This window comes from Lipotes vexillifer, unplaced genomic scaffold, assembly GCF_000442215.2.
Source record: "Lipotes vexillifer unplaced genomic scaffold, Lipotes_vexillifer_v1.1 scaffold2018, whole genome shotgun sequence".
In the NCBI taxonomy this organism is placed as follows: domain Eukaryota; kingdom Metazoa; phylum Chordata; class Mammalia; order Artiodactyla; family Lipotidae; genus Lipotes; species Lipotes vexillifer.
Window position 1 is genome coordinate 66,534 of NW_006787240.1, and position 25,980 is coordinate 92,513.

The 25,980-nt window shown below is 36.8% G+C and overlaps 1 protein-coding gene across 1 annotated transcript in view; it reads left to right on the forward strand.

The window, feature by feature from the left end:
• CPNE8 (copine 8) overlaps nucleotides 1-25,980 on the forward strand; it is a 302,127-nt gene that overhangs the window by 37,127 nt on the left and 239,020 nt on the right. The window contains exons 3-4 of the mRNA XM_007459917.1: nucleotides 6,615-6,718; nucleotides 21,028-21,067. The gene's annotated coding sequence lies outside the window, so the exon portion shown is untranslated. The remainder of the gene's footprint in view (nucleotides 1-6,614; nucleotides 6,719-21,027; nucleotides 21,068-25,980) is intronic.

A 25,980-nucleotide genomic window follows, 5' to 3' on the forward strand; every position in this document is an offset into this window, starting at 1 on the left:
CCCGCGTCTCCTGCATCGGCAGGCGGACTCTCAAGCACTGCGCCACCAGGGAAGCCCAGAACTGTTTTTAAACATTCAAAAATTTCAGAGTTGGTGTGAATATATTTTTCAAGTTTATTTCAATTAAATTTAGGCAATCATATAAATAAAATAATCTAATTTAAAATAATTGAGCAGATTAAAATAATAATCTGCCCAATTTGTTTAAAAATATTTTTCTCACATAAATGAAAATCCCACTGGTATGTGACAAAATTAACCCATATTCCCCAGTAAGGACCTCCTGGATAAATTGAGTCCATTTTTTTTCTCTTCACATGGTAAAACATGTCACTAATCACAGAATTAATAGCCATGAATGACATAGTAAAAGCAGTTCCTTACATTATTGTTCTTTTTTAAAACATTATTTAATATTAAATGTTTTAAGTTTGAAAATACTATAATCTATTTTTTTTAATTGATGGAGTTTAGTCTTGTCTATATTATATGTGTGATAATTACAGAGATATAATCAAGGTGTTCTTTTTTTGATGGTAACTGATTTAGGTTCATTCCTAAAAATGAAACATCCCAAAAAGTGAATGAAATTTCCTTATATAAAATATTCTGTCTTAACCAAGACTATTAGAAGGAAGTCAATTTACTTCTCTTTCTCTCTGTGTGTGTACATCTCGAACTACATCTCATTTATCTATAATAATGTAAGATCTAGACAAAACCTTCAGATTTTCTACTTGTCTTCTTTTAATTAAGTGAATTTCAGATCACCGATTTGTAAAAAAAAGAAAAAAAAAAGTCTTGGATAATGAGTTACGTGACAGAACTCTTATCTTTTTCCCTCAGAGGAAAAGGTCCATGGATTCTCTGGTAATCCCAGTGTTTAACTCCCAGGAGGAAGTGTTTAAGAATGTAAATCTTCAATTTTGGTTGTATGTGTACCTGTATGTGAGTGTGTGTGTGTGTGTGTGTGTGTGTGTGTGTGTGTGTGTGTGCGTGCCTACGTGTGTACTTGTGCATGCTAACACTTGGCATCCTTTATGCAGGTTAGATATGTATAGCCCTAAATTGAGTGTTTTTATTTTACTTTGTCTTAATATTCTTTCTGCACTATTCAGTTTATTTAGCCTTCTTGTCTAATCTCTGGAGACTGTCCTCTATATATCACTGCTACTAAGATTTAATTCTAATTTAATAACTGAAATAAAGATGTGCACTAGTCCACATGACCTTTTTTCTTCATCACTTTCATTTTAGTTGACAAATGAATGTGAGATTGGGTGATTGTTCTGAGCCTTCACCATATATTAAACCTTCTTGAATATTTTTCTCATAACAGAGTTCATTTGCTTGGTGCAATAAATAGTTGAATGTTCTTTCCAGTACTGTTGTTCTGAAGGAGTTTAACAGTTAGTTGATTTAAAAATCAGAAGTATTTCCATTCTGTTATTTTCTGTAAGATTTGTTCCTAAATTGGAAAAGCAGGTATTTATCCGATTAGCTCAAGCATAAAACAAAGGAAATTTTTCAATGACTTGATTGTGAATTGTTTTTTATTTTTTGCTTAAAGTTTTACACGAAACAGTGTTTTATTTTCTAACAAAATTAACAGTTTACATACTTTTTCAAATGACTGAGAACTTTCACACTTGATTAGTAAAAAAATTTTTTCTAACAGTTCAATTTATGAAATGGGGAAACTTAATACTGTATAATTATGTTAAACTGCTCTGCTGTCCACATATTTAGATATGTTCATTGTGCCAGAGGTTATTGTAATCAGGTTTGTAGGTACTTATGACAACCAACCTAGTATTGTTGATATTCAGAAAAAGATGTTTTAGGATACAAATTACAATTCTTTCAAAAGTAGCTCTTTCTGGTGTATACAATTGACAATTTTTGTGTGTGTGTGTGTGGTATGCGAGCCTCTCGCTGTTGTGGCCTCTCCCGTTGCGGGGCACAGGCTCCAGACGCGTAGGCTCAGCGGCCATGGCTCACAGGCCCAGCCGCTCCGCAGCATGTGAGATCTTCCCGGACCGGGGCATGAGCCCGCGTCCCCTGCATCGGCAAGCGGACTCTCAACCACTGCGCCACCAGGGAAGCCCAACAAATATTTTTAATAATTGTCTTGCCTCAAAATTTTAACCCTCTCTGATCTGAACAGAATTACATGCAGCTGTACATTTTCCAAAGAATTAGAAAATCTTTATTTAGTGGTAGCATTAGCTAAGACTTAAATTTTATTTCAAGTCAAGAAGATTAATCACTTGGTTGATAGCTAATATATTCCATCCTCTGGGAAAGAACCAACATATTTCCCATGAGCTGAACTAATCATAATTTATCTGTGGATTTCTTATTATTGCCAGTTTTCACTTTTCATAATAGAATGACTTAAAAAACTGGAATACTGCTTAAAAGTTTTATGCTTCTTATTTTAAAAGTAAAATATACTGCAAGAAATTCGGAAAACCCACAAATACATAGTGAAAAACAATTAGAATATAGTTGATACATTCTGGTATACTTTCTTCTATGTTTCTTTGTATTTATATATATATATATATATATATATATATATATATATATATATATATATACACACACACACACACAAACATATTTTAATCAAAATTGGTATTATACTATAAATTTTCCTTGATTTTTTTTTTTCTCTGAACAATATATTGAAGTTCACCTTAGTTAACCGTTTGTTTAATTTTGTACTTGTATGAACCAAACAGATATGTATATTCTGTGCCTAAATGGAGCTTATTGTCTAGTAAGGGAAATATAAAACAAATAAAAGTATTAATATAATTCCAAAGTGTAAATTTTATGAGGGAAAACAAACAGGAACTATGAAGGAGAATAATAGTAGGGCTGGGAGACCTACTTTAGACTGGGTGTTTAGAGCCAGAGGCTGAAAGGATAAAACAAGTCAGCCATGCAAGCGTGGTGTTAAGAACATTCCAGGAAGAAGAAATAGCAAGTACAAGGGCCTTCGGATGGGAAGGGTTTGGTGTGTAAAATGCTGTAAAAGAAGTTCAGCTGTCTGGAGCAAAGAGAAAGAGGGGATACTGGCCCATAATGAAGTTTAAGATGTAGACAGGGGCAAGTCTTATAGATGAAAGAAAAGAGGTTTTATTTGAAGTACTGTGGGAAGCTATTAAAGATTTTTAGGGTAGTGAAATTGCATGACTATGTTTACAGTTTTCAAATGTTTACTCTGGATGTTATGTGGAGGATGAATTGGAGGGGGAACAAGAGAGGATGCTCTTGAGGTGGTCCATGAAAAGGAAGAAAATCTTGAATTAAACTGATGACAGGAGATAGAGAGAGAAGTGGACAACTGTGAGATATGTTTTGGAGTTGAAATTGACAACTTATGAGGTGGTGATGAGTAGGGTTGGTTGGTTAAAAAGGAGTTGAAAAGGATGACTCTCATTTGTGGCCTAAGGAATCAAGTAGATGGTGACATCATCTATTGACAAGGGGTTGACTCGGTAAGGACCAGGATTGGGGTGATGCTTGTGGTATAAAATAAATATTTAAAATTTAAATGTTAATTCTCAGGGTCCCATAAGACAACCACATGTATAAGTCTAGAAGATAGTTGTATGCATGAGTGTTTACTTAGAGGCCAATCTGGGCTGATGATGTACATTTGGAAGTTATCATCATGAAGATGGGATTTAAAGCCAAAGAACAGATTAAATAACCTAATAGAAAAGTGAAGATAGACAGATGAAGAGGGCCTGGAATTGTGCTCTGACAGTGAGTGATTGGATGTCTGAGAATCTAAGAAGAGAAAAACACGGCATTGTGGTGTCAAAAAACCAGAAAAGCCTGCTTCAGAATGGAAGGAATGGACAGTTTTGTCAAATGCTGCTGAGTAGTCTGATGTGATGAAGGCCAAGAAGTGACCACTTGATTTAGCAATATGAAGATCACTGTTGACATCATCGAAAGCAATTTCAGGGCTATGTGTCAGAAGGCATAGTATAGTAGATGTTCATAATTTATAGGTGATTAGCTGAAATTTTAATGGCTACATATTAATCTTCACTTGAGATGGCAGAGAATACTCAGCCACCCATATTGCTGACAAGCCATTGTTCCCTAAGACAAGCTTGTTTTAATGGCTTCTAGGCCCAAGTTTCTGGCTTTGCAACTCAATGAACGTTACCCTGAGAATTCCACTCTAACTTCTTCCCTCTGAGTGAGGAATATGGGTACTGCCTGAGTTTTTCTTTGAGAGTGTTGTACATTTGCTAGTTTGATATTCTCTACTCTGGTCTGGAAACCATTTTGCCTCCAGGCAGTAGAAAGGCTGGGAGGGCCCAGGCTCTCTCTGGTTCAGATTTGTACTCCTTGACCTCTATATTGCTTTTTTAGGGTGCATGTGTACTGTCAGCCTGTGTTTTTTGGTACATGCTCTTACTCCCATTCCCTTAAAATTAGAAACCATGGATAGGCTTATTGTTGAATCTTCCCGGGGCCTAATATATTCTATGCTGAAATAGGGGAGAGTCCTAGAAAGAATGAATGTATATTTTATAGCCAAAGTGACTTAGGTTGGGACCTTCTACATCAATTTTCTCGTCTTAAAGTAGGACTACTAACACCTACCTTGTGGGGTTATGGTAAAGATTTAAAGTAATGTGTGAAAAGTGCTTAGAACAAAGTAAAGTACTCAATGGTGGTTGTAATTATTATTATTGTTCAAATAAATGTTCAGTATTTTTGAAATGTTGAATTAGTTACCTGGGTTATGATTTGCCTTTATGATTTTGGTCCAAGATATGAAACATTGCCTAATGCATAAGGCTCTGCAAACTAGTTCTTTTTCAGATAGTTAATAATAGCCATAATCTGGGACAAAGTGAGAGTGACACGGACACATATACACTACCAAATGTAAAATAGGTAGCTAGTGGGAAGCATCCACATAGCACAGGGAGATCAGCTCGGTGCTTTGTGACCACCTAGAGTGGTGGGATAGGGAGGGTGGGAGGGAGACGCAAGAGGGAGGGGATATGGGGATATATGTATATGTATAGCTGATTCACTTCGTTATACAGCAGAAACTAACACACCATTGTAAAGCAATTATGCTCCAATAAAGATGATATGGGGATATATGTATATGTACAGCTGATTCACTTCGTTATACAGCAGAAACTAACACACCATTGTAAAGCAATTATGCTCCAATAAAGATGTTAAAAGAATTTATGTATGTATGTATTTTTCGCTGCATTGGGTCCTTCATTACTGCGCATGAGGTTTCTTTAGTTGTGGCGAGTGGGGGTTACTCTTCGTTGTGATTCGTGGGCTTCTCATTGTGGTGGCTTCTCTCGTTGCGGAGCACGGGCTCTAGGCACGTGGCCTTCAGTAGTTGTGGCACACAGGCTCAGTAGTTGTGGCTCGTGGGCTCTAGAGCGCAGACTCCATAGTTGTGGCTCATGGACTCTAGAGTGCAGGCTAAGTCATTGTGGTTCACGAGCTTAGTTGCTCTGCAACATGTGGGATCTTCCTGGACCATGGCTCGAACCCATGTCCCCTGCATTGGCAGACAGATTCTTAACTACTGCACCACCAGGGAAGTCCCTGTCATCAAGATTTTGTTTCATAGCTTTATTATCACAATATATGTGATAAGCTCATGACCTTTACTTTTTGGTGGATTAGTAGTTTTCTTATTCCTAATAAAAATATAGTTTTGCCTTGAACTTTAATAAGAGGCTCTGATAAGACAGCATGCATAATGCTGTTCAGAACTAAACGTTAAAATTCCCTCTTTAGAATACCATGTTAGTAGGAGGGGAAGAATGTAAGCTGAATACAAAAAAAGAGATATAAAGTTTATATTTTTGCTCTACCTTTGGAAGCAGTGCCAGATGGCCTTCCTTCACATTGAGAGGAAGTAGTTCTGTTTATTGGTTTCCACTTCCCCTAAGATGGAGAAACTTATTTTTTCTAAGCAAAAGTGTGATGCAGTAGCTTAAAAGGATGCAAGAATCATAGGTCTCATTTTGCCTATCTAGATACTATAAGAATTAAAGCAGAACAAAACAAACAAAAAAATGATTTAATTGTGTAATAGATTATAAGACAGTTTTTCCCTGAACATGGCTAATAAACTATTCTGTGTAGAGGACTGCTTGATTATGAACTGAATATGAACACATATTCTCATAACCAAGCCCTTCAGTTGTAAGAATATGTATTGGTTGGCCTAGTTATACACTAAGTTAGGAAGAATATTTGTGATAAACTTAAATTTAAGGTGGAAATAACTTATCTTGATTGGAAAGGGATTTGGCTTTCAAGTGGGGAGAAAAGTGGAGGAAGTGTTATTGTTATAGAATTTTCAGAAGCTGCTTTTCCAGTAAATGTGAATGAACTCAGGGCTCATTTTCTGAATTCCCTGAGCGAATAAGAGGGATGATTTGATCTCTAAAAGCTTTTCTGAGGGCTTTATTTTATCAAGTCATTTGGATATTCATTGCTTATGTTTTCAAGGAAATATATTAATAATAAGCACTATACTGCAATAAGTAACCATGCAAGGCTTGATTTTAACCTCTCTCTCTTTTCCTCAACAGTTTGGAAGGACTGAAGTAATTGATAATACTTTAAATCCTGATTTTGTAAGAAAATTTATTCTGGACTACTTTTTTGAAGAAAGAGAGAATCTTCGTTTTGACTTGTAAGTTCCAGTAAAACTTGCATTTTAAAAACTGATTTTTAAAGACTACATCCATAACATAAGGTTGGGTCCTATGGATGTACTAAATACTACATTATATTAGCAGGAAATCAGATTAATTCTATTTAGAGTGTGCCCTGAGCACCGTCCCCAGCATTGCTTTGCATTTTATAGATTTTCTCTACCTGTTTATTGGAAATATAAGTGATTTAAACACGTAGAAATGCTGCGTGGTATATATGGACATAATTTCAAACCATCCTATCCCTCAGTAGGTTTCTTAAAATTTCTACTTATACTCCAAGGTGATCCTTATATATTCCCATGGCTGACATTTCCCAGATCTTGGTTTCTATCAGCTGCTTCTTTGTATAGTACATGGATCTCTGCCTAACTATGGCTCCCTTTATCTCTTTGTGGATTCATATTTCCAAGACTCAGGATACTAAAGCTAAAAATTTTTTTAAACATCTTTATTGGAGTATAATTGGTTTACAATGGTGTGTTAGTTACTGCTTTATAGACTCAGGATGCTAAAGCTAGAATTTTTTTTTTAACATCTTTATTGGAGTATAATTGCTTTACAATGGTGTGTTAGTTTCTGCTTTATAACAAAGTGAATCAGTTATACATATATATATGTTCTCATATCTCTTCCCTCTGGCATCTCCCTCCCTCCCACCCTCCCTCTCCCACCCCTCTAGGTGGTCACAAACCACCTAGCTGATCTCCCTGTGCTATGCGGCTGCTTCCCACTAGCTATCTACCTTACGTTTGTTAGTGTATATATGTCCATGCCTCTCTCGCGCTTTCTCACAGCTTACCCTTACCCCTCCCCATATCCTCAAGTCCATGCTCTAGTAGGTCTGTGTCTTTATTCCCGTTTTACCCCTAAGGTCTTCATGACATTTTTTTTCATAGATTCCATATATATGTGTTAGCATATGGTATTTGACTTACTTCACTCTGTATGACAGACTCTAGGTCTATCCACCTCACTGCAAATAACTCAATTTCGTTTCTTTTTATGGTTGAGTAATATTCCATTGTATATATGGGCAACATCTTTATCCATTCATCTGTTGATGGACACTTAGTTTGCTTCCATGTCCTGACTATTGGAAGTAGAGCTGGAATGAACATTTTGGTATATGACTCCTTTTGAATTATGGTTTTCTCAGAGTATATGCTCTGTTGTAGGATTGCTGGGTTGTATGGTAGTTCTATTTGTAGTTTTTCAAGGAACCTCCATACTGTTCTCCATAGTGGCTGTACCAGTTCACATTCCCACCTGCAGTGCAAGAGGGTTCCCTTTTCTCCACACCCTCTCCAGCATTTATTGTTTCTAGATTTTTTGATGATGGCCATTCTGACCGGTGTGAGATGATATCTCATTCTAGTTTTGATTTTCATTTCTCTAACGATTAATGATGTTGAGCGTTCTTTCATGTGTTTGTTGGCAATCTGTATATCTTCTTTGGAGAAATGTGTATTTAGGTCTTCTGACCATTTTTGGATTGGGTTGTTTGTTTTTTTTGTTATTGAGCTGCATGAGCTGCTTGTATATTTTGGAGATTAACCCTGTGTCAGTTGCTTCATTTGCAAATATTTTCTCCCATTCTGAGGGTTGTCTTTTGGTCTCGTTTATGGTTTACTTTGCTGTGCAAAAGCTTTTAAGTTTCATTAGGTCTCATTTGTTTATTTTTCTTTTTATTTCCATTTCTCTAGGAGTGGGTCAAAAAGCATCTTGCTGTGATTTATGTCATAGAGTGTTCTGCCTATGTTTTCCTATAAGAGTTTGATAGTGTCTGGCCTTACATTTAGGTCTTTAATCCATTTTGAGTTAATTTTTGTGTATGGTGTTAGGAAGTTTTCTAATTTCATACTTTTACATCTATCTGTCCAGTTTCTCCATCACCACTTATTGAAGAGGCTGTCTTTTCTCCACTGTATATTCTTGCCTCCTTTATCAAAGATAAGGTGACAATATGTGCATGGGTTTATCTCTGGGCTTTATATCCTGTTCCATTGATCTATATTTCTGTTTTTGTGCCAGTACCTTAGTGTCTTGATTACTGTAGCTTTGTAGTATAGTCTGAAGTCAAGAAGCCTGATTCCTCCAGCTCCATTTTTCATTCTCAAGATTGCTTTGGCTATGCGGGGTCTTTGGTGTTTCCATACAAATTGTGAAATTTTTTGTTCTAGTTCTGTGAAAAATGCCAGTGGTAGTTTCATAGGGATGGCATTGAATCTGTAGATTGCTTTGGGTAGTAGAGTCATTTTCACAATGTTAATTCTTCCAATCCAAGAACATGGTATATCTCTCCATCTATTTGTATCATCCTTAATATCTTTCATCAGTGTCTTATAATTTTCTGCACACAGGCCTTTTATCTCCTTAGGTAGGTTTATTCTTAGATATTTTATTGGTTTTGTTGCAATGGTAAATTGGAGTGTTTTCTTAATTTCACTTTCAGGTTTTTCATCATTAGTGTATAAGAATGCCAGAGATTTCCGTGCATTAATTTTGTATTCTGCCACTATACCAGATTCATTGATAAGCTCTAGTAGTTTTCTGGTAGCATCTTTAGGATTCTCTATGTATAGTATCATGTCATCTGCAAGCAGTGACAGCTTTACTTCTTCTTTTCCAATTTGGATCCCTTTTATATATTTTTCTTCTCTGACTGCTGTGGCTAGAACTTCCACAGCTATGTTGAATAAGAGTGGTGAGAGAGGGCAACCTTGTCTTGTTCCTGACCTTAGTGGAAATGCTTTCAGTTTTTCACCATTGAGGATGATGTTGGCTGTGGGCTTGTCATATATGGCCTTTATTATGTTGAGGAAAGTTCTCTCTTTGCCTATTTTCTGCAGGGTTTTTATCATAAATGGGTGTTGAATTTTGTTGAAAGCTTTATCTGCATCTATTGAGATGATCATATGGTTTTTCTCCTTCAATTTATTAATGTGGTGTATCATGTTGATTGATTTCCGTATACAGAAGAATCCTTGCATTCCTGGAATAAATCCCACTTGATCATGTTGTATGATCCTTTTAATGTGCTGTTGGATTCTGTTTGCTAGTATTTTGTTGAGGAGTTTTGCATCATCAGTGATATTGATTGGCCTGTAGTTTTCTTTCTTTGTGACATCTTTGTCTGGTTTTGGTATCAGGGTGAAGATGGCCTTGTAGAATCAGTTTGGGAGTGTTCCTCCCTTTGCTACAGTTTGGAAGAGTTCGAGAAGGATAGGTGTTAGCTCTTCTCTAAATGTTTGATAGTATTCGCCTGTGAAGCCATCTGGTCCTGGGCTTTTGTTTGTTGGAAGATATTTAATCACAGTTTCAACTTCAGTGCTTGTGATTGGTCTGTTCATATTTTCTATTTCTTCCTGGTTCAGTCTCAGCAAGTTGTGCATTTCTAAGAATGTGTCCATTTCTTCCAGGTTGTCCATTTTATTGGCATAGAGTTGCTTGTAGGAGTCTTTCATGATCTTTTGTATTTCTTCACTGTCAGTTGTTATGTCTCCTTTTTCATTTCTAATTATATTGATTTCAGTCTTCTCCCTATTTTTCTTGATGAGTCTGGCTAATGGTTTATCTATTTTGTTTATCTTCTCAAAGAACCAGCTTTTAGTTTTATTGATCTTTGCTATCATTTCCTTCATTTCTTTTTCATTTATATCTGGTCTGATCTTTATGCTTTCTTTCCTTCTGCTAAATTTGGGCTTGTTTCGTTCTTCTTTCTCTAATTGCTTTAGGTGCAAGGTTAAGTTATTTATTTGAGGTGTTTCCTGTTTCTTAAGGTAGGATTCTATTGCTATAAACTTCCCTCTTAGAACTGCTTTTGCTGCATCACATAGGATTTGGGTCATCGTGTCTCAATTGTCTTTTGTTTCTAGGTATTTTTTTGATATCCTCTTTGATTTCTTCAGTGATCACTTCGTTATTAAGTAGTGTATTGTTTAGCCTCCATGTGTTTGTAGTTTTTACACATCTTTTCCTGTAATTGATATCTAGTCTCATGGCGTTGTGGTCGGAAAAGATACTTGATACGATTTCAGTTTTCTTAAATTTACCAAGGCTAGATTGTGACCCAAGATATGATCTGCCTGGAGAATGTTCGATGAGCACTTGAGAATAATGTGTATCCTTTTGTTTTTGGATGTAATGTCCTATAAATATCAATTAAGTCCATCCTATTTAATGTATCATTTAAAGCTTGTGTTTCCTTATTTATTTTCATTTTGGATGATCTGTTCATTGGTGAAAGTGGGGTGTTAAAGTCCCCTACTATGAATGTGTTACTGTTGATTTCCCCTTTTATGGCTGTTAGTATTTGCCTTATGTATTGAGGTGCTCGTACGTTGGGTGCATAAATATTTACAATTGTTATATCTTCTTCTTGGATTGATCCCTTGATCATTATGTTGTGTCCTTCTTTGTCTCGTGTAATCATCTTTATTTTAAAGTCTATTTTGTCTGATATGAGAACTGCTACTCCAGCTTTCTTCTGATTTCCATTTGCATGGAATATCTTTTTCCATCCCCTCACTTTCAGTCTGTATGTGTCCCTAGGTCTGAAGTGGGTCTCTTGTAGACAGCATCTATACAGGTATTGTTTTAGTATCCATTCAGTCAGTCTGTGTCTTTCGGTGGGAGCGTTTAATCCATTTACATTTAAGGTAATTATCGATATGTATGTTCCTATTCCCATTTAGTTAATTGTGTTTTTTGTTATTGTAGATCTTTTCCTTCTCTTGTGTTTCTTGCCTTGAGAAGTTCCTTTAGTATTTGTTGTAAAGCTGGTTTGGTGGTGCTGAACTCTCTCAGCTTTTGCTTGCCTTTAAAGATTTTAATTTCTCCATCAAGTCTGAATGAGATCCTTGCTGGGTAGAGTAATCTTGGTTGTAGGTTTTTCTCCTTCATCACTTTAAATGTGTCCTGCCATTCCCTTCTGGCTTGCAGAGATTCTGCTGAAAGATCAGCTGTTAAACTTATGGGGATTCCCTTGTGTGTTATTTGTTTTTTTTCCCTTGCTGTTTTTAATATGTTTTCTTTGTATTTAATTTTTGATAGTTTGATTAATATGTGTCTCGGCGTGGTTTCTCCTTGGATTTATACTGTATGGGATTCTGTGTGCTTCCTGGACTTGATTAACTATTTCCTTTCCCATATTAGGGAAGTTTTCAACTATAATCTCTTTAAATATTTTCTCGGTCCCTTTCTTTTCTCTTCTTCTGGAACCCCTATAATTCGAATGTTGGTGCGTTTATTCTTCTCCCAGAGGTCTCTGAGACTATCCTCAATTCTTTTTATTCTTTTTTCTTTATTCTGCTCTGCAGTAGTTATTTCCACTATTTTATCTTCCGTGTCACTTATGTGTTCTTCTGCCTGTTATTCTACTGTTGATTCCTCCTACAGTAGTTTTAATTTCATTTATTGTGTTGTTCATCATTGCTTGTTTGATCTTTAGTTCTTCTAGTTCCTTGTTAAATGTTTTTGCATTTTCTCTATTCTATTTCCAAGATTTTAGATCATCTTTACTATCATTATTCTGAATTCTTTTTTAGGTAGACTGCCTATTTCCTCTTCATTTGTTAGGTCTGGTGGGTTTTTACCTTGCTCCTTCATCTGCTGTGTGTTTTTCTGTCTTTTTATTTTGCTTATCTTACTGTTTTGGGGTCTCCTTTTTGCAGACTGCAGGTTTATAGTTCCTGTTGTTTTTCATGTCTGTCTCCAGTGGCTAAGGTTGCTTCAGGGGGTTGTTTAGGTTTCCTGGTGGAGGGGAGTAGTGCCTGTGTTCTGGTGGTTGAAGCTGGATCTTGTCTTTTTGGTGGGCAGGTCCATGTCTGGTGGTGTGTTTTGGGGTGTCTGTGGCCTTATTATGATTTTAGCCAGCCTCTCTGCTAATGTATGGGACTGTGTTCATGTCTTGCTAGTTGTTTGGCATAGGGTGTCCGGCAGTGTAGCTTGCTGGTTGTTGAGTGAAGCTGGGTTTTTGTGTTGAGATGGAGATCTCTGGGAAATTTTCACCGTTTGATATTACGTGGAGCTGGGAGGTCTTTTGTGGACCAGTGTCCTGAAGTTGGCTCTCCCACTTCTGTGGCACAGCCCTGATGCCTGGCTGGAGCACCAGGAACCTGTTCTCCACACGGCTCAGAATAAATGGGAGAAAATATAAAAAGAAAGAAAGAGTATAAATTAAAATAAAGTAAGATAAAGTAATTAAAATAATTATTAAGAAAAAATTTTAAAAAGTAAAAAAAAAGAAAGAAGAAAACTGGACGGTCAGAACCCTAGGACAAATGGTAAAAGCAAAGCTATACAGACAAAATATCACACAGAAGCATACACATACACACTCACAAAAAGAGGAAAAAGGGAAAAAATAATATATCTTGCTCCTAAAGTCCACCTCCTCAATTTGGGATGATTCATTGTCTATTTAGCTGTTCCACAGATGCAGGGTATGTCAATTTGATTGTGGAGCTTTAATCCGCTGTTTCTGAGGCTGCTGGGAGAAATTTCCCTTTCTCTTCTGTGTTCACACAGCTCCTGGGGTTCAGCTTTGAATTTGGCCCCGCCTCTGCGTGTAGGTCACCTGAGGGCATCTCTTCTTTGCTCAGACAGGACGGTGTTAAAGGAGCAGCTGATTCGGGTGCTCTGGCTCACTCAGGCCGGGGGGATGGAGGGATATGGATGCGGGTGAGCCTGCAGCAGCACAGGCCGGCGTGACTTTGCACCAGCCTGAGGCGTGCCATGCGTTCTCCTGGGGAAATTGTCCCTAGGGCACGGGACCCTGGCAGTGGCGGGTTGCACAGGCTCCCGCGAGGGGCGGCATGGATAGTGACCTGTTCTGGCACACAGGCTTCTTGGTGGCGACAGCAGCAGCTTTAGCGTCTCATGCCCGTCTCTGGGGTCTGCTCTGATAGCCGTGACTTGCGCCCGTCTCTGGAGCTCCTTTAAGCACCGCTCTTAATCCCCTCTCCTCATGCAGCACGAAACAAAGAGGCAAGAAAAAGTCTCTTGTCTCTTCGGCAGCTCCAGACTTCTTCCGCACTCCCTCCCAGCTAGCCGTGGTGCACTAACCCCTTCAGGCTGTGTTCACGCCGCCAACCACAGTCCTCTCCAGGCATCTGACCGAAGTCCGAGCCTCAGCTCCCAGGCCCCGCCTGTCCCGGCAGGTGAGCAGACAAGCCTCTCGGGCTGGTGAGTGCCGGTTGGCACCGATCCTCTGTGCGGGAATCTCTGCGCTTTGCCCAACGCACCCCTATTGCTGTGCTTTTCCTCCGTGGCTCTGAAGCTTCTCCCTCTGCCACTGGAGTGTCCGCCCGTGAAGTGGCTTCTTGTGTGTGGAAACCTTTCCTTCTTCACAGCTCCCTCCCACTGATGCAGGTCCCGTCCCTATTCTTTTGGCTCTGTTTTTTCTTTTTTGTTTTGCCCTACTCTGGTAGGTGGGGAGCTTCTTGCCTTTTGGGAGGTCTGAGGTCTTCTGCCAGCAATCAGTGGGTGTTCTATAGGAGCAGTTCTACGTGTAGATGTATTTCTGATATATCTGTGGGGAGGAAGGTGATCTCTGTGTCTTACTCTTCCGCCATCTTCTCCCTGGAATAAATCTAGAATTTTTAATATTCTTTTTATTTTGATGCTGAATCAGGCATATTAAAATATTATCTTTAAGTTCAACTCCCGATCCACAGAGAATCTGGAGTCAGTCAGTTTACAAGATATTATTAGTTATTGATTTTTTGTTCCACAGAGGTGAACTGTGATACTCACCCACTTTCCCACACTGTTGTCTAATTTTAGCCCTCTTTGTGTTGGTTTCTTAAGTCCACGTCATTTCACATTCATAATTGTGGCTACTATAGAATTGCCTTAGTAGAAGGAAAGGAAGGAAAATGGTACTCTAAAAAGTATGATAGCAATCAAATGTTAGTCAGTAGACCAGAGAGCAAAAATTAAGAGCTGGTCAGGTCATTATGGAGAGAAGTAGGTAAGGAATGATTTACCTGTACACAGAGTGGTGGTCACTTGCTCATCTCTACTGAACATGAGACTAAGGAAGCTAATGGATTTTAAGGAGTGTCCAGGTAAGAAAATATAATTCCACTGAACTTGGTGTTGGTTAGTCATTTAAATGTTATGTCTATTTTACCAAATGCCATTTCAAGAGTTACTTTGACAAACTAATGACTCAAATGAGAATATATTATGTTCGGGAAGCACCTGATACTTATACCGTGTTTGTCAAGCTCACCAGGTATGCATAGCATGGACAAGGAAGACTTAAAGGTAGGAAGGAAGTTAGGCCATTGATAGAACAACATATTTCTCTAATATTATGTTATAAATCAGTAATATTGTACTGTATGTGATTCATGGAATTAAAAAAAAAGAAAACAAAACTTCAGCGTGCTTACTGGTGGAAATATGGAAGAAAATAATGATTAGATGGTTTAATATGTTTGTTACTAATATCTTCCAGTTTCTTATAAACTAAGTAAAATAACTATGGAAGCTCATACCGTTTGAGAGTAAGTTTTGTAAGTACAGACAAAAAGATGTGGTTTGTGATAGTAATACTACTGCTATTATTCACAGTTTGTAATAGAATCATTGCTATATGTAAACAGATTTAACCAACCCAATAAATTTCTGAGTCAGAGTTATCTCATATATATATATATATATATTTATTTTTTCAGTACACAGGCCTCTCACGGCTGTGGCCTCTCCCATAGTGGAGCACAGGCTCCAGACGCGCAGGCCCAGTAGCCATGGCTCATGGGCCAAGCTGCTCCGTGGCATGTGGGATCCTCCCAGACCGGGGCACGAACCCGTGTCCCCTACATCGGCAGGCGGACTCTCAACCACTGCGCCACCAGGGAAGCCCCAATCTCCTTTTTATAAATGAGAAAACTGAGGCCTGGATAGTTTAATTAACATGTTCATTGGATCTGTGCTTTCCAATATAGAATTAAATTTTGCATAAAATAGTTTATAATTTAATGGTACAAAGCCCGAATGTCTAAAATTTTATGAAGAGAATAAATAATGCCTGGACTGAGGAACTTTTATTTTTGTCTTGGTTATCTAATACTGATGAAAGTATATGTTATCTAATACTGATGAAAGTAAATGTAAATGTAAAGGTTTGAAGTGTTCTACTGCACAGTGAATGTAGTAATGGAATATATTTAATATAAGTAAGCAAAAGTAAGAATATATAGGAAATTAGTATGTTTGATTAGAATGGGAGCATGTTGTATTATTTTATCATAGAGCAACAAGAAGAAATAAAGTACCAAATTAATGTAGGTAAATGATATATTTTAACTTCTTCAGCTTTTTCCTTTTTTCTAACAATTACAGGATTTCTCATAGAAATTGTATCATGTTTGAAATGTGAAAGCATATTGCAAACTTGAGTTAAATAAGTATCATTTAAACTTTTGAATGTATTTGGTTAATTTCAGAAATTTGAGTCAAATAATATTATTTCAATTTTATATGATCTCTAAAAAATTCAGGCAGTTAGGACCATAGAAGGGGATACCTGGAGAAGATTATCAAGAAAAGTAACAAGTATATTCTGTTAGTTTATGTACTATTTTTGATATCACTTTAAATAATTTCTTCTGATTTCCCACTTTTGTAAGTATCTTATATAACCTGGGAGAGCAGGCTTTCTTCTCTTTTTTAAACATTGTGATTTTTCCACCATATCTATCTAAATAAATGTGAAGAACAGTGTAATTGTTCTCTAGTTATGAGTACCTATTTATCCATTGTACCTAACTATGATTAGTTTTTAAATTTTGTCTTAACAATGTATTAGTCCTAAGAGAAAATGTTCATTGTAGAAAATTTAGGAAATGAGAAAAGGATAAAGTAGTCAATAAAATCACCTGTAATCCCAATGTGAATCACTCAGAGCACTACCACAAATACTCCAACATGTTTACAGTAACATGTCCCTTTGAAGGAACAGCAGTGCTGAATAGTGCAGTAGTCTACATTGGCCAACAGATAGGTGTAAATGGTTTTCAGAATTGTGTTTTATTTAGTTAACCTGTGTATTGATTTTACAAAATTCTAGAAAACAATAAAAAAGAAGCTTTGGAAGTACAACATCTAAACAATTGCATATTATGGAAGGTTTGAGAAATGGCTTTGGGGAGGTATTTTTAGTTAACTTTCAATGCTGATAGAAAATTGTAATCAGAGAGAGGGAGAAAGAAACTGAATGAATATGTATTCCTGATTCCTGGCAGCAATGGCCCAAATTCATGTAAGTTCTGATTAATCCACAATTGTTGTTATGGTGATTTGCCTGAGATATTTTTAAGATTAGTTTATCAGCTATGAGTCGTAAAATTCTCTTGCCTTTTTGATTTGATGTGTACTTACTCATTAAAGAGACATGGTTTCTGTCATCATGCTATGTATATATCACAGATACAGTCATAAACTTTTCATTTATTTATTTTGTTATATAACTGTTACACCTATAATAGTATAGGTACTTTATAAATTACTTTGTTGTCATAGTTGAAAAATTTATTATTGGCAGAACAGCTGTACAGAAATGTCTTTGAGCAAGAAGTGTGGGTAGCTGTATCACTATGTAGTATGTGAGGAGAATATGAGAAATCAGTTATAATTCTTTTTGCTCTTGTTTTTCCATTTAGCCTAGAAAAACAACAAGGGAGTTACAAGTGTAGGTTTGACTTACCTAGTAGATGATTTTCCTCCTTGATAAATCAGGTGGTGATAATTATGGAATGTATTATGTTATTACAATCTATTCTTGAAGATTCTCAACACTTTGGGGGAAAATATGTTGCTTTAGATTTTCCAATAATTGTCCCAACACTGCCAATTCCAGTTTTTCCCAGTGGTTAAGGGCTACCTTAACAATGCCAAGGTCTAATTGCATGACTTTTCAATCACTTTTGTTTATTAGAACCATCTCATTTTGTTAATAGTTATGTACTATTCATTTTAAAACATTAATCTCAAACTTAATCCAAAACTCTTCACTTTCTCTCCCCTCATTTGGAGCTTCTATCATAACTACTTGCAGGAGAGAAGGGGAGTGGAAGAGCAGAAAGCTAGGGGAGCTGGGAGGCAGATATGTGGGTTCTACAAAACTTAGACCTTAGAGGATACTGGCCACAGGGGTCACATATCAAGGGGACTAAAAAGCTGTGCAGTGGTGTTGAATCAAATCTCAGAGACAGAGTTTTGGGTGAAGTAGAAAAGAATAGCTTTATTGCTTTGCCAGGCAAAGGGAGACACAGCATGCTGCTGCCCTTGAAAACTTATGTCCCAACCTGGGAAGATTTGTTGATGAGTTTTATAGCAAGGATTCAAGGGTGGGGTACCTGATAAGATTAAGGTGTGTTCAGGGCCTGCATTCCTCTAATCTAGTCTCAGGTAATCTCTTGATGTGCTTCTCTGATTCCTTTAATCTGGCCTCAGGTGGTCTTCTCTGGAATGAATAATGCCAACATCTTCCATTTGTTGGAGGTTTTAATTCTATAAAGAGCTTAAAAATATTGTTATGTGTACTCCTTTAGGGTGAACCAGGACCCTGCCCCAAGGCTGCACTATTTTTTCTCTGCTGCTCCTCCCTTGTCTCTGCACCCCCTCCCTTCCTGGATTAGCAACTGTTGTAATCTGTCCTTTGGAACTCAGGGAAGCTTATGGAGGCTGGAGTCTGTTCCCTACAAATGAGAAACGGGGGACATGGAAAGGCTTCCATACCCAGGAGCCCCAGAGGGTCCTTCTTGCTTTCAAAAGGACATTGTTCCTTGTTCTTCAGCTCTTAGAGGGCACTTCCTAACACTGTAAGCTAACATTCTCTTCCATTGGCATCCTAGGATGGACCTATAGGCAGGTTCTTTAAGTGGCAGGGAAACCAGATGCTGTCCTCCTCTTTACACAATCACCCTAGGTTTTGGATCTCCCCTTCACCTTGCTTTAGGGAGTGGAAAGAACCTCCTGATGTCCCCCCAGAAGTAAGGAATAGCCTGTCACTTCATGAGTAAGCTTTGTGGAGAAGGGTCTGACCCTAATGAGAGTGACTCAACGGGATCTGTTAGCTAAGCGTGAAGAGAAACTTAGTATCTTTTGTTTACAGCTTTGGCCTTAGTTGGAATTTCAGAAATACAGGAAAAATTCCAGTCAACATCTGTTAACCTCCACTAGAAAACATAATCCTTAGGAGCTATTCAAATCAGTTACTACCAATTCAGTACTCTACTAATAAGATTTCAACAACAGGATGAAATGGTTTACAAAATTGCTGTTAGTACGTTTGGGCACAAGTGTACCATCCTGGGAGTAAACTACTGTACTTCTGCTTTGCAGTGTATTCTCTTTTACTTAAGGAGATTATGGCACTTATAAACATAGACAGACACCCACATTCACACGGCCCCACCCCCATGCACACAGATATATTTTTAACTATTTAGGATGTCGTGTTCATGTTCTGACTTGTGAGGATTAAAACCAGTGATACTGGGCTTCCCTGGTGGCGCAGTGGTTGGGAGTCCGCCTGCCGATGCAGGGGATACGGGTTCGTGCCCCGGTCTGGGAAGATCCCACATGCCGTGGAGCGGCTGGGCCCGTGAGCCATGGCCGCTGGGCCTGCTCGTCCGGGGCCTGTGCTCCACAATGGGAGAGGCCACAACAGTGAGAGGCCCACATACCGCAAAAAAAAAAAACAAAAAAAAAACCAGTGATACTTTTAGAAAAGTTAGGAGGAAAATTCTCTTAGAAGAAAAATCATGGTAATTTCAAGTGCATTGTAATCCAGCATATTATTTAAAGCCTTCAGAGGTATGCTGTAAATTACCTATTTTTGAGGTAATAGCATTAAAAGCTTTGTTAAAGACAATGAAGGAGGATTGTATGTGAGGATACTTAAACTCTTTGTGATGAAAACATAAATACTTTTCTTTTTGCTTTTTTAACTGAGCTGAATATGCCATGTTATTTCTCCCTAGTCTACACTAAACCCTTTATAGAAAATGGTCTCTAGGGATGATACTTGAGAAGGAGCCAGCAGAGTTATGTTTTAACTTTGATATTGCTACAGTTGCTAATTTTAATTTTACACTTAGAAATAATTTTGAACAAGAAAAATTTCTTGAATAAGAAAAATATTTTTAAAATAATATTTGTAGGTCTTCAGTAGATGTTGGCAATTTGTTGATTCAAAATTCTAGTTTACAGCTGTTGAGAGTGTCAAAATTCCCTGGTGTGAAGAAGAGTAATTTGTAATTCTTCTGAAGCAGGTATTTTCATCACACAATTTTAAAGCCAGTTTGTGGTAAACATTCTTTGCTATGGAGTAAGTGCACCTCTGCCCAGAATCAATACACTCAGTGAACTCTTTTCCTTTGCCTTTTTTTGACTAGATGCTTCATTTTCTGTGAAACATTTTTGTTATGTGAGAGGGAAGACTTAAACCTTAAAAAAAGGCAGTTAATTTTTGGTAGGAAGCTATGCACAAAGAATGTGAAAGGAATATGATTTGGGAGAAAGACTGGAACCAGTACAAATATTTTCCTATTTAAGAATTCAGTAAATTGAGATTGTTTTGGTTATTAGCAGCCTGTCTGTTTCTAAAAATTTTTTTAAAACAAGGGGCTAAGTGACAGTAGTTGATGTTTTCCCAGGATCTCCTTAAGAAATCATTTATTTCCAGTACTAAGTGATCAAAAATAGGACATATAATAATCCTATATAAATACATTTCTTTTTCCATAAAATACATGGTTTCCCCAAGTTCTGTGATTGAGGAAATATAATATGTCATTACTTTGGCCAAATTTCAAAATTAATGAGAACATTTATGATAGTAAATAAGAATTATGATATAATTATAATATATTTATATATAATTATATAATGTAATTATAATTATAACAAATGATAGCCTGTTATCCGCATTTGTTTTAAAAGGGAAATTTCAGTTTTTACGGAGTATTAGGAATCTATTGATTCACAGAAAAGGGAAATTTTAAACTTGTCTTATCGAGCAGAAGAATTCATGACTGTGAAAATATTAGGACTTCTACTTAAGTTGTAGAAATAAAAGCACCCAGGGATTGTGAATTCTACCTTTGGTATGTAGGCCACAGATTATGAGAAATTTCTAAATTTGCTAAGTTTTTCTCCCCATTCATATAATTTTGATTCATTTTTTATTTATGTTTTGGGGGAAATACTGACATTTTTCTCTAACTTTATTTTGTGGAAATAATTTAAATTTTATATTTTAATCTTTTAGGTATGATGTTGATTCGAAGAGTCCCAACTTGTCAAAACATGTAAGTTCATATTTTTATGTTCTTTATGATGGTTGCAAATATAAATTATAATATCATGATTTGATTGATATTTATGTTGATTGATTAATATTAAGGTTATATGTCCACAACTTATGTAATAAATGCATTGAAAATAAATAACATTTTTAAAGAACCCTAGAATAACATTTGGAGAAGCTTATTGAAAGAAAGATATCTTCAGTATGTGAAATGGATTAATCTTACTTATTTGTTATATTTGGTTTTTTTTAAAGAAATGATGTCAGTTCCCTATAATGTTCAAAGTTGGATCAGGTTAAGAAAATGAAATAGTAAGATTATGTCTTTTTGGGAGTCTTCACTTTTGAGAGAATGGAAAGTACTAGGGTGTAGGCAGAGTGATTTGCTATTCTGCTGTCCCTGTAGTTCATTTGTTCAACAGTATTTTCTAAGTACCTCCTCATGCCAGGTACCGTGGCAGTTTCTGAGTGTACAAGATGAGTAACACAGACATGGAGTCCATCCACAAGTCACTTACTATCTTTTTTTCCTTTCTGGGCTCTGATCTTCCCATTCCTTTTACTTAAGAGATTTACTCACCAGGCAACAACCGTTATCTGGGGAGTTTCCAGGTTCAGGAGCAGCAAGAGTGTCAGAGCTAGGCAGAAAAAGAGGAGGTGGTGGGAAGTGACAGATGAGAGTGATATTCTTTGGCTAAGCACTAGTGCTTTTATCAGCGGAATATTGACCAGTTTGGAATTAGGCCATATCTAATAGGAAGGGCTGCATGGGGGTGAAAAGAGTATTCTGAAAGGGGTTTAACTAGGTTTTAAGTGAAATCTGAGTATACAAATGTAAAATTGGTAGCTGTGCCAGTGTTGCGAGGTCAGCCAGACTAATGTTCATGCCCAGAGGCTCAGAGGTGAGATTTTTCTATTTTTTAGGCTATTAGCTAGAATAGGTGGAGATCTATCTATCTATCTATCTATCTATCTAGATATGTATAATTTCCTGTGTAGTTTGCAGATAGGGAATGTCATAGTTCAGAGAAGAGAGAGGGGATGTAGGGGGTGATCCCAAGGTGATTTGGGAAAACTGGAAGCCTGGTCATGGTGGTAAAAAATCACAATTTACTGATCTTTTCCTTCATTAAAGTAGGTATGATATTTATTTCTGTTATGAAGCATAGAGCAGAATCATTTGAAGAAAGATTCAAAGGTTAGTCTTTGTACAATTTGAAAAGAATGCTGTAACAAGCTCATTACTTCCCATAAGTAAAGTTCATTGCAGTTGCCATGATACCCTTCTACTCCTTAAGATAAGACTTATAGCATGTAGTTAGACATTTAAAACTTATTTGCATAGCTTTGTATTGGAAGTTTTCGAAACTTCATTGGAAGAATCAGAAAAGGAACCACATTTTCTAGTCAAAATTATCTAGTTGCAAGGAACAAAAATGCATTAACTTATCTCACATGGAGGGGGTTTATTGAAGGGATTTAGGAGCATCTCATAAATGTGACATGTAACTTGCTGTATGGGAATTGCAGCTAGAAACAGGCATGGTGGGTTGGACTGAGACAGCTATTTTCTCTATTTCTCTCTGTCTCTCTCTCAGTCAATAAAGCCACATATTCCTTTCACTATGGCTTTTCTCTGACCTTCTGTTTCTCTCTGAAGACCAAGTTTCTCTGTTTATTCATCCTGTGTACAGAGGGAAAATGACCTCCCTAACACTGACTGGGCATAGACTTTCAAGTGCCCACTCTCTCTGAATATAATTTCTGAGTGTTTCTCAGTTTAGTCTTCAGAGGGCATAAAAACTGAGAAGCTAAGGACATTTTCATGGGGTTGTATATATAGAGGGTGAGTGTGAGGACTACTACTACTAACATGTAGTCCTTACCATTGATGTTCAGGACATAGTATATGGAATATGGGATAGGAAGGTACCTCAATCATGATTAACTATGTCTTCCTTTAATAATCAGTAATGACTAAATATTTTTATATGAGATATGTCTTATAGAATCCATCAATGTACATGTCTTTTCAAATATTTTTTTTTGTAGAATAGCTTTTTTTTCATAAGTAAATATCCTGACTCTGTTTTACCATCATGATATCTCTTTTACTATCTTCTCATCACCATACTTCTTTACCAAACAGCCTGGGTTTCTATCATAACTTCCTTTTCATTCTCCCTTCAATTTCTTTACTGTATTCTCATGTTCATTTCTGCTTAAACTATTCTGACATAGGTTAGATCAAAATGTAGTGGCCTCCCTTCATTCTTTACTTTACTTGATCTCCCCATTATTTTGGACACAATTGACTACTGTATTCTTGAAATACTTACCTCCCTTGACTTCCATGGAATTTTTCCCTTGCTTCTTTTCCTACCTCTCTGTTTATTCAGTACCTATTATTTTTTAGTTTCTCTTTCTCCTCCTATTCCTTAATATTAGTGCTTCTTATGGCTTTATTTTCAATTTTCATCTCATCTCATTGTATAAACTCTCTTTGGGAGAGTTCAATCATTTACCTGTATTATGTTGATGATTCATGTACCCTCTGTACACCCCAGAAAATTTAAGTTTCCAGCTGCTTGTCAGATATTCCGTGGTAGATATTCTGCAGAAGCCTAAAATTCAAATATATCAAAAATGTATTTTTGATGACCTATTCCATCCCAATTTTGCTCCTCTGCCTGTATTATCTTCATGAGAATAATAATCAACACAGTGTACTTACTTAGAAAACTTTCATATAATTTTCCTGATCCTTGTTATGACAAAAACATTTCAAGATTCTGAAATGATTCTTTTTTTTTTTTGCGGTACGTGGGCCTGTCACTGTTGTGGCCTCTCCCGTTGCAGAGCACAGGCTCCGGACGCTCAGGCCCAGCGGCCATGGCTCACGGGCCCAGTTGCTCCGCGGCATGTGGGATCTTCCCGGACTGGGGCACGAACCCGTGTTCCCTGCATCGGCAGGCAGACTCTCAACCACTGCGCCACCAGGGAAGCCCTGAAATGATTCTTTAAAAGAAGACACACTTAGTTCTTGAATGACTGAGAATAAAAATTAATAATTGACAGCACACATAATATTGGCTCGTTTAATACCATAACACAGTGCTTTAGAGACCCTTTAAAAAGTAACTGAGAAGCAAATTGTGTTTAACTTTAAACACATTAAATCTACTTCCATCAAAGACAGGAGCTCTGAGATATTCCACCTGGCCTATTGCACTCAAAGCTGTAGTTATACCTTTAGAGAGCAGTGATAACCCCTACCCAGAGGAGGTCTTGGAAAGCTCTGACAGCCCTGAGTCAATCACAGAATGTCACCGCTTTAGAACTAATGTTTCTTGTTCAGTTTTCACTTCTTTATGAATCTTACCCCATTTCCTTTCCTGAATGGAAACTGAGCACTAACTCTCCCAAGTAGAATTGCTTAACATCTCCTTCCCCTTATATTTCAGGGTCAGTCTTCCTTAACCTCTTCCTGTCTCACATCTAGTGAGTCACCAAATCCTGCTCATTCTAACAAAGAATTGTTTCTCTTCTGTCTTCTTTCCTTACCGTTACAGCCTTAGTTCACATTTTCATCACTTTTCTGCTGGAGTATTGCATAGCTTTTTATAATTCCTGTAGTTTATATTATCTCACATTTTAATGTATTCTCACATTATTCTCTGTTATATTTCTCAAATATATATAGTAAGCAACACAAATTACTTAATAGTGCCTGAGCTATGAGTGGATGAAGCATGTCAAAAGAAGGAGGAAATGTGTTTTTGAATTGTTACAAGAATTGTTAGAGATAACTGCTTTGAATTTCTGCTAGATATTAGCAACAACAAAAGCCCATCTTTATTTGAAAGCAAACAAGTACAGATTTTAGGTAAAAGAGCATATAACTCATTCAACCCAAAAGGAATTCAAGAGGCATTTGAAAGACCAGAGAAACCAATAAATAAACTAGGTTTATTCCCTGAAGATGCAGTTCTTTAAAAGTGTGGTTGTTTACACCTTCCAATTTTGCAAAGGAAATAAAAACTGAAACCTTTTAGGAAATACTGCTAAGTGCCTGTGCTTGCATGTGGAGTACAGGCACCTATCTTTTACAAAAGGGATTTGGTAGCAAGAGAGACTCCTTGAGTTAACTATAATAAATTTTTTCTCTTTCTCATTTCTGATAATTTTGAAAGATCCCGCTTTCAGGATGATTTTATTTGGTTTCTATACTTAGGGGTCTTAAGTACCAGTCTTAAATTTTTGGTACTAATAGGAAAATGGAGATATAATATAGAACTGTACCTTAGATTTCTAACATTGCAAATGAATACAGGTGAATAGATGAAGAATCAGTATAACTTTAATTGATTTTATTGGTGGTGGACAAGTTTTTAGTGAAGAAACATTATGTTCACAGCTGACTTATGGAATCCAGGGATGTATTCCTTTAGATGATTTATCAATTTTATGATTCTCTAAGGAAATTGCTTTACATATTTCCATTTGCGTAATTTAATTGCATCATTAATGAAAAGATTATTAACAGGCCCATAATTGGTGTATCTAGGATTCTTTTTGGTGTTCTGGAGCAGATGACATCGAAACTGTACTTTGTGTACTAAGTTTTCATACCTACCAGGCAATCCAAAATGCATTTATCCATTTGGTTTGTCTTGGAAGGTACCTACTACACTTTTTGTTTTAGATAGTTAATTGCTCACTGGATTATTTCAGCCACAAAATACCAACCTTCAGTGAAGATGTGTGTGTTCTTCAATATATTTTCTAAATATTATATATATAAACTTCCACAAATAGATCAGTTATATTTGAAAATTTTATATAAAAGTTAATTAATTGTTCAGATGATGAAATGCATTTTTCATAGGAATAGATTTATAAGTGGGGAAAGAG